The 9,102-nt window shown below is 39.1% G+C and overlaps 1 protein-coding gene across 1 annotated transcript in view; it reads right to left on the bottom strand.

The window, feature by feature from the left end:
• Positions 1–9,102, bottom strand: part of il11ra (interleukin 11 receptor, alpha) — a gene marked incomplete in the record, with an annotated part of 41,804 nt that overhangs the window by 12,640 nt on the left and 20,062 nt on the right.

Here is a 9,102-nt window from a genome sequence, read left to right as displayed (position 1 = left end):
GGCACACCAATGTAAAAATTGCTCTGTAACAACATGTTGCAGGTAATCATAAATCCAGTTGTGCCTGCTTTTTTGTTTTAGTACTACAAATTCTGTTGCATTCAGTCCACAAATGCAAAAACAATGGTCAAGACAACTGGTAACCTCTATCTCTCACTGGTGAGATTGTTAGTGAGTCTTTCAAAATTAAAAACACATTTCCCATAAAAAAATAGAGGGAAAATATGTTGGAAATGTTTTTTTGTTTCCATTGGCTTTACTTTCCCAGAAAAACTGGGAGAAGTAAAAGTTTTAGTTCCACTTGTGCTGCAGAACAGATCCATCTTCCAGTTTTGTACCGTAAATCCAACTAACACATTTCCTATATAATCTAACCAAGATGTGCACATTGTAAAGAGTAGAGGCCAGTCCAGTAGATACAGTTTAACAGTGTTTTTTTTTACAATTATACTATAATGGTGGTGGTACTATGTTGAACAGGAAGTCTGTCGAACGTGATAAAATAAAGCTAAACTTGATGGTCATCAGCATGCTAACATAACTTTGACAATCCTAACATGTATTCCTTTAAAGTCCCCTCACTCACAATATGTTTGATCTTCACTGTGCAAATGATGTATGTGCAGAGTCTGTCACTAGAAGGATATTTTTCACATTCATCTGCTGAAAGTGGAAAGTTTCTCTGTGCTCAATGAAAATCAGATTTTAAGGGGCGGGGCCTAAGAGCATGATTTTTGACATCACAAATAGTTTGGAAGTCAATCTTGGTCCAATTTGCAAATTGCAAAACTGTGATGTGGAAATTTGAAGCCACCAGTGCACATTCACTGAGAATGGAGTTCAGAGTAAAGTAGGAGACATCTTACTAAGGGAAAACGTTGTACTAAATGTACATGGTCATGGATTATGGAATTCTTTAATTAGGTAGAAGGAGCAGAAACCCTTTTAAGGATTTTAATGTGGAAATTATACTTTTTTGTGGAAAAAAACCCCCAAAACATATCAGTTACTCCTTATTGTTCCAAGCAGATTATATGCATAAATGTCTTGGGTGGGATCTTTAAGAATTTCTCTGTCTGTGTAGACAGAGAAACACTGGCATTTTGACCGTTATATGTACAGACAAGGAGCTGTCATGAAACCATTAAATTACTAAATACACTATTTCTGACTACTTAGAGCAGGAAATGAATTAACAGAGAACTGTTTGGCAGACATTAAAAATCTCAACTACAGCATATACAAATAAAGAAATGATCTACACTTTCCCTCTTTCTGTCATGAACAGTGTGAAGGACTGTTACTGGAGTGTAATGTTATGCTGCTGATATTTTTATCCTCAAGGGACATTTTCAACAGACTAGATTACAGAGTGGTGTTTGTGTGTGCTCAGGGTCACACACACACACAGACCCTTTATTTTTTCCGTAACCCATCAGCTATTAATGTGCCCTCCAGCTGACCCAATGAAAGCACAAAACATGTAACAATGGCAACTGATTTCCTGACACTGTAAACTCCTCAGTGTGTCTACGTTTGAGTGTGTGTGTTTGTGTACGAGAGAGACTAAAAAAGGGTCTCTGACTGTGCTAAAGAGTGAAACACTGTATGTGTTTGTGAGCTGCTAAGCCCAAAGTCACACACCTGTTGCCAAACACACTTATCTTATCTCTGGTGCCACTTCTCTTTATAGAGCTGCATGTGAGATATCCTCATGAGAAACATTTCAACACTTAACTGCACCTCCATAGAGGCAGAGGGTAATTAAAGGCCCATAAAAATGATGTATTTCCTGTTCAAATAGGATGTTGTTGAATCTGGGGTCATAACAGTCACTGATCGATAGAAAATCCAGACTAGCTCGATCAAATGCTGGTGAAACACAAGCAATACGAAAGACAAATGAATAAGCGGCATGTACATCAAAACTCTAGAGTGAGCAACTTATTTTTGTCCTTCATCAGGCTTCCTTGTTATTTAGGATTAGTGATATATAGATAACTGAAATCATATGATCACAAGCTCCACATACATTATCGTGTAGTGAGGATTTCAAACAACCAAATAGTTAAAGAACCTATTATTTATTTTTTTTTTTTTAGAATTTGTATAAAAATATCTACAGTCTCCAAACACAGATTAAATACATGTGTAATAGATGAGATTAGGTCAACTAGGGAGGGTGTTATAGTATATATAAAATGAAAAAGAAGACATGCATTTCAAGTGGCAGATCATTTTAAACTGTAGTTAAAATGATGAGGTTTTAAATGGGACTTTAAAGCCCTAATGTGTGATCACATCAATTATCAGAAGATGGCAAAATCTTCTTTTTTTTTTCTTTTTTTAAAAAAAAAAAGGCACAGTAAGACATAGACAGTGAAAACACAGAGGAAAGACTGGACAGGAAAGAAAGAAAAGACTGGAAAATGAGAATTCTATAAATGTAGGAAAATGTAAGAAATAAGATAAAAAAAAAAAAAAGGATGACAGAAGTGATGCATAGCTTATGCTGCTCCAACGTGTATTAAAGCATTGTGTGTGTTTGTCATGTCACCTGTTGGACTAAATTCAAAGTGTGTTGATGAAGCTGAAATCAAGCTTGAAAAGTTGAAATTGAAAAGCAGTTTTTAAGTTTACAGCTATCACACAGCTTTTCAAAGAAAATAGTGCCTTATAGTGCTTTGAAATGTGTTCTCTGAGATGGTTCGTCATTCTCCTTCACCTTTTCAAATGTTTAATACCAAGTTTCTACAGAGACAGTACAAGGTTGACTAATTCTGATGAAGTCAACACAAAGCAGACAGAGCTCACTGCTTTTATTTGCGTAGAAACATTTCTTTCGAGGTCAAACAGAGCTTCGCTTCACAAAGAGCAAAATGGGGGATGAGTGATGAGTTAGGAGGCAGAGAATCACAGTGCGGCTTACATAATCGTTCCTTTTATGTATTTACTGACTGTGGTTTGGAGTCTTAGAGAGAGGAGAGTTGGCAAAGTGAGTGTTGGATGAATGAATCTCTCAACTTCAATAGAGGTGTATATTGTTTTTGATGTAGCCCACTATGACAGACTGAACTGGGAAAGCCCACACAAGGCCAAAATGATACTCTCAGATTCAATTACCAATCAATGTAAAAGCATTTTGAGACAATATGTCTTATTTGAGTATTTGTGCTGTTTCAGACAAAGAGTGCAGGAGGAGAGGAGGCGGACATTGTGTCTACACGGATGATGTTCGGTGCTCAGACGCAGTCAAAGATGGATATCATTAATTTGTTGCTGCTGTTGTTGAGATGCAAATTAAAAAAATGCAGTGCAGAATTATTTCCTGGGTGTAGGAATATGTACATGTTTATGTAAAAAAAAAAACGGTATATATATTGTTTTCTTTTTATTGGTTTTCTGTGTTATTCTAGAAATAACATTAAGGCAAACTGCAAACTTTCATTTTGTTACACAACCTTGCAACTTTCCTGAAGCTACACATGCTGATTCTTTATACATTTCAAATTACATTTGAATTCGTTATATCAAATGTGCATGTGTGTAACCATCCACAGCAAAGGGTTTGAGGGATTACAATTTCCTTTTCCAAGACTTTCCTTCTTTTTTTTTTTATGCATACATGCAAACGTTTAGGGCTTGCCTTCTAATGTAGCTTTCACACCTGTAGTTTAGTTCCCCTAATTCAGACCAAAAAAGCTACAGATTTGCTTTTACCTTTAGTTCTAGTCCATGTTGGTTCACTCTGATGTCTTACAAGTGATGCAAGATTTGTACACAAAATGAACATGTGCAGACAGGAAACTCGTTTTCTGACTTTTTTGGAGACTTGTCATCCTACATCACCAGCGCAACAACGGTTAATGGTAAGGACCGACAGCAAGTCATGTAGCACTTTACTGCTTTCTATCTTCTATATCTGGTCACAGAGAGCTTGCAAAGTATCATTAGTTAAAGACTACAACTGGACCTTGTAGGTCATAACTCAGAGAAAGACAGCTATACAAAGGATGGAAACAAGGTGTCTTCTACCACAATATAATTGGGTAAATAAACACTAAGGTCTTCTTCAGTTTTACTCACTGCAAAAATACATGAATGGAAAACCCTTTTAACCCGGTTTACTTCCTGAACACTAGGGAAAATACCTGCACCAAAACCTTACGCTGTTCTGTGTTACCATGGCTCCCAAATGCAGATTCTTAACAACAACATTATAGATTGCTTCCTTGACAGCTGTGTGTGATATTGGGCAACACAAATACATTGAACTTAAAGAAATATATAGCTAAAAGCCACATTAAAATTTCCACTGTGGCTGCGAGATGAAACCTGTAACCTGGTTATTGGGATCGTTGTCATGCTGCCAAAAAGATAATCTGTTTGTTTAAACCATAAAATAAATATAATCATCAGGAGAACAAGCTGTGATGTTTGGCTCATGTGTCTAAACAATGGCGACAGTGTGTTTAGGCACTGATTAACAGTGCTTCGGGTACATTTTAGATTCTGATTAATAGTGTTGTTGTGAATGGAATAAATGGGATGATGCCTTTTGGCTTCAGCAAACGGGACACTATCAAACAAAAGGAAAGTGAGCGTGCACAATGGTGTTAACACCTGCATGTTTTGTTTTCTATGTAAGCGCACACACGGGCCAGGGTATGGTGTCAGCATTAACCGGCATCAATACACATCAACTCCACAGAAAATTGGTGCCCTCACTACTTTTTCTGTCAGTGTGTGTTTTATACTGACACTACGTGCAGCAGTGTATCTAGCACAGCATCTGTTCTATTTGGAGTTAGCTGAGATTATCAAAGTTTTGAAATGTTTTTTTAAGTAGAGAAAATTGAAAAAAAAAAAAAAGAAAATTGAGAATTTAGTGAATTTAAAATACTGCTATATACAAGTATTTAAACCACTTTCTTCAGATTATTTTCAAACAGCTTTCATCCATTCACTACCTTGGTTTGTTCAGCTATGTTTTCTATTAATTCTCACACTAGTTCAGTTCAAGGTTAAAAAGGTTGACTCCGCTAAATGAAACACACCATTAAAAACTTAACCACTGTGGGAAAAGTATCATGGCCCATTTATTTTCACACCGTTTGTCAAATCTAAATCACCACGGCCAGGCTTTCATATAAACATATTTTAGCATTTTTAATGCAAAATGCACATGCAGCTCAGAGCTGCATGTGCATCTGCCAAAAAACAGATGAAGAAAACGGTGCAGTTGAGACAAAGACCCACAGTGACTCACAAAATCTTCTTCTTGAAAACTTTATAGGGCAGCAGAGATAACCTGTATTTCCACTGTGTCTTATGATGTAGCAGAGCAGTGTTACATTCACCACTACGACACTGCAACTTCACACAGCGCACTCAGCAAATTCAAATTGGACTGACTCCTGTCTCCCTCACTTGCTTACATTCCTCTTCCTCACTCCATCCCTCCTTCCATGCTTTTTTAAGCCTCTTTACATTCAGTACATTCTCTACCTGCAACCCAGCTGGTAGACTGGTCAACCCTTTATTTACATGGGCACAGGACTTTGAACAATACCATTATGCCCCAGTGAAAGTGCCAAGTGAGATTACAAATGCAAAACACACTATACATTGTATTTTTCTTGTGCACATCACTTAAGGAGTATCTTTCGAGTATTGAATACTCACCCTGTCAGCTTGAAAAGTGTCTTGAAAAAAAGTTTGTAGCTTGCTGTTATAATGGTCTCCAAAGACACTCAATGAAGAGCCAAGGCAAGAAAAAACAACAACAAAGTGTCCATAGAAACTTTTCAAACTGCATGTGAAGCATAATCCACGTCTCCAAATCCACCTCTCCAATAATGCCTTAATTCCTCTAGCTTTGGAGCTAGAGGAGGCAATTGAGTAACATCAAAGTAGAATATTTAGCAGCTCTGCTGTGGAGAAACCATGTGTTTGGGACACATGAATCAACAGCGGACCAGTGGACTGTGCTCTGGGAGCGGTCTGAAAGGTTTAACATGTTTTCATGAACTACAGAAAACTAGTTGTCGAGAAAAGTGTTTCAGGCCACCTTTTAAGCCTACTGTTGGAGAGTATTGATACCCAGAACGTAGATTTTGGTTGGAGTATTCCTTTAAAAGATCCCTTTTAGACATGTTTAAGACATAAACACAAATGGTGTGTTTAGAACAATAATGTGCGCCTGACCTTTTTTGTCCTACTTCACTGTAAAGTCTATTCGTAGTGGATGTGCACTGGTGGGTTCAAGTTTCTCCATTACACTTGTATAAACTGCATGCTGGACCAGGGTTGACTAAAATCTGCTGTTCAATGAGCACAGAGAAACTTTCCACTTTAAGTAGATGGATGTGAAAACCTCCTTCTAGTGTCAAACCCTGCACATACATCATTCTGCACAGTGGAGCTCAAACACCAACCTGTAGGAACAAGAAGAAACACATAGAAACACATGTTAACATACCTCAGTGTGTCCACCTAAAATGGCAGTGTAACAGCTACAGCATGGTATCTTAATGTATCACTGCTGGGACTTCACTGTGAATGTGAAGTGGCTCTTGTATCCGTGAAAATAAATAAGTTAGAGGTTATTTTTTTTGCCTCTTCTATAAATTCCTCTAGTGAATAAGCAGTAAATATTTGTTGATGGGCTTAAATGGGGTAAGGGAATATTGATTTAGATGCTTGTCTGCAAAGCCTAGCCTGATGGTAAATCCCATGGACACTTTTTTTTTGCTGTCCACCACTTTCAGTCTTACTTTTTTTAGACCTTGAGACACTTTTTTTCCCCCACTGTGCAACGCAGTCCGTCCTTGGCTACGGTTTCCATCCCTCTAATGCCAGAATGTTCAAGGTTCAGTAAACATATTTATGTCATGCTTTATAATGGCTTACCCTCTTCCCTTTCCTGCTTTCCCCAGAGTAACTAGAGATCAGAAAATGCAGGCTGCATCTCCCTGTACCTCCCTGCACCTTTCCTTCACTCCCATGTCATTTTTCCATTCTATCAATTCCTATTTGCTCTCTCTTATCTCTACCTCCCCCTCACCATCTTCAGAGGTCTATTCTCTCCCTCCCTAACTGTGTTTTCCTGCATAGGCGCTCTTTATTTTCCACCTCTAATGCCAGACAGTACAAGGTCCAGTAAACATATTTACACAAAGCCTTCTCGTTCTCCTTCCCTTGAGAACAATGCTGTTCCCTGAGAGCAAAGTGCTAATCAGTTCTCTCGCCCCTAGGCAATATGTTCCTGCTCATGCTTGAGCGTCAGTTGACCTGTTGCATGAGTGTTTTTTGGTTTAATAGCTTTACCGTGACTATGTTTGAATGCTGGTGCAGCAGGTTGCAGGAGTGCTACTCCTTTGGTTTGGTCTATCGGATTGAGCCAGTTGAAAGTTTTGAGACACGACTGAGGAGAGAAAAGGAGGAGGAGAGAAAAACAAGAACAACAAAAGAGAGCTGTCTTTAATCTCTGCAGCGTAAGTCTTATCTAATTCCTGAGAAAGCACGTGGGACAACTAACTCATGACAGCTCAGTGAAACCAGTGAAGGCGCAGCGGAGTTCACTCCTCAGAATCATCAATGATACATGAAACTCCCTCTGGAAGCCACACAGCTACTGGAACCTCTTCAAGCCTGATATTACCACAAACCACTTTCCTCAGCAGCTGGAGGAGGCCTTTCTGAAGTGAAATGTGAAAAACCACGCTGCCATCCTGTGTAAACACATCCACAGTGGGCTGAGGCCTAAGGTACCTTGGTACCTGCAGGGTGGTTAGGAGTTAAATTCTTATCTTCACTTAGCCTACTAGCTACTGAAAAACAATGCACAATGCAAAATAGCCGCCATGTTAGGCATTATACCTTCCAATGGTAGACTAACAATGTTAAGGGGCGCAATGAGCTTCTCAGTTTTAAACTCTCTTTCTTCCATAAGTTGTGTGTGAGTGTATGTGTATGTGTATGTAATCGCAAGCCTATCCTGTGACTCACCCCCATCCAGTTACCTTTCTATTGCAACTCTTCCAGCAAGAACCAGAATAGACAGGGGAATGCAGCCATGGATACTGTTGCAAGGATGCACCCAATATGCAAGCAGTCCCACAGGCAAACAGATACAAAACAACAGCCAAGACCCAAATAGTACACAATTTGTTCTTGGAAAAAAAACACTGCCACAACCGGAGTGATTAAAGTAATTGCAGAAGCAGAAATTCCTGGGTGAAACACATTCTTTCCAGGCCAACAGTAATAACAAGGTCAAGGGTGAAAGCCAACGAATCCTGACAAAAGTCAAACAATAGCTGTGCCTAGAAGCAATGGGAACAGATAAATCAGAAACAGGAGTGCTGAGGAAAGACAGAAGGAGAACGGATTTTATTTTGTCAAGTAAAAATCCGGAGTTGACGATAAAAAGGACTTCATAGTTAAATGAGGTGTGTGCACGCTGGTGAGTAATCCAATCCTAAAGGGCCCACTCTTTTAGCCAGTCCTCTCTGTGGCAGCACAATACCACATGGTGACTCACTCACACTCTGGCATGCCACTGCACATTCAGTCAGCTTTACAAGAGAAGAGGCAAGACAGTGAGAGGGAAGAAAGAGAGCAAAGGGAACAAAACGGGGGGAGAGGGAGGAAGAGCAGAAGAGCTTAAATACAAAAGGAACAGACGGGCGGGAACGTAAAGGCTAAACTCAGAAAAAACAGGCTAATAAAAAAATATGCGCAAACAGTCAGATTAAAGCCTATTCAGTCAGATTGGTCTCTTTAATGTTTTCTGTACACACACACACTTTCACACTTTTTCACACACACTGTTTTGCTGTCCGGTGACATAACAAATGATTGCAGGATGTCCTGTTCATGAGGACGGGTCATTAGAGTTTATGTCATAAATTAAAGATTAACAAAGACTGATGTTTAATTTAGCCTACTGCACAATCTGGTCATCAGTGTGTATGCATGTGTATGTGTGTATTTGTGCGTCTCGATGTTGGTACCTGTGCTCAAGACTAAGTATGGGTGTGTGTGTGTGTGTGTGTGTGTGTGCGTGTGTGTGTGCGCGTACTAAACCAACAACATAAG

The sequence above is a fragment of the Morone saxatilis genome, unplaced genomic scaffold (assembly GCF_004916995.1).
Source record: "Morone saxatilis isolate NCDOM2014 unplaced genomic scaffold, NCSU_SB_2.0 Contig21, whole genome shotgun sequence".
NCBI classification, from domain to species: Eukaryota; Metazoa; Chordata; class Actinopteri; family Moronidae; genus Morone; species Morone saxatilis.
The sequence above is the reverse complement of the archived record's forward strand: the minus strand, read 5'-3'. Positions and strand labels throughout refer to the sequence as shown.